The following is a 1,038-nucleotide window of genomic DNA, read 5'->3' as shown; positions in this document are numbered from 1 at the left end:
GTCCTGGGGGACCCCTGTGGCTGCAGGTTTTTGTTCCAACCATATTCCTAATAAGTGACAACACCTGATAGCACTCATCTCATTTAATTAGATGGTATTATCTTTATTCTACATTCAGAAAAGCACAGCAGTATGATTTTTACATTTATAAGAAACTTTCTGTTTTTGCTATAGATTTAAATGCTTAACTCTCTTTTTATTATATTTCGCCCTTTCTCTGTGCAGTTTGCTCCCTTCATTGAATCTTAGTAATGACAATTAAAAACAAGCAGAGCAGAAACCCAAGCAAACAACACTCAATCGTGAAAGGCCGCAACTACTTTAGCGTCAGCCCCACAAAGTAGTAAATAACGGATTAATTAAACAATTAGAACACCTACAAAAGTAGAATGACAATCAAGATGAAAATACTGTTAAAAAGAAAACAATACATATAATTGCTTAGTACATTTTAATACTTTTTTTTTTTTAACCAAACTTAGTTTTCTAATTTCTATATTGTTCCCAAAACAGGGAATCTGGGAAACAACAATTCACTTAATTAGCCCAGGAGTCCAATTAAAAACAGAGGCTGGTTGGAACAAAAACCTGCAGCCACAGGGGGTCCCCAGGACCGAGTTTGAGAACCCCTGCTCTAAATGCACATGCTTAACACAGTATACAACCAAATGCTCCATTGTTAGGCATTGTCATGTTTGGTTGCATGAATCAAGAAATATCTACCATGTTCCTTTGCCAATGAGGCATCCAGTGACTTTTCCATTTGTAGATTGTCATCTGGAGCACTACAAACAAAGTGTAATTGGCCACCTTTAGGTGTGAGGGTAGCAACCTCAACCCCAATTTGAGTAGTGAAAGACAGTGTGGCAATGTTAGATGACCATTAGTTGGATTTTGAGGAGAGTTGGTTTTGTTGAGGCAGAACTGGATCCAAATGATGCTTCCATTCATCTTAATCCCAATGTCCAGTGTATGAGCAGCAGGTCCATTTTGAGAAGTTATTACTCCTGGCATCAATATTTTTCTGTGTCTCTCTCC

Source organism: Polypterus senegalus, chromosome 14, assembly GCF_016835505.1.
Source record: "Polypterus senegalus isolate Bchr_013 chromosome 14, ASM1683550v1, whole genome shotgun sequence".
NCBI lineage: Eukaryota > Metazoa > Chordata > Cladistia > Polypteriformes > Polypteridae > Polypterus > Polypterus senegalus.
The sequence above is the reverse complement of the archived record's forward strand: the minus strand, read 5'-3'. Positions refer to the sequence as shown.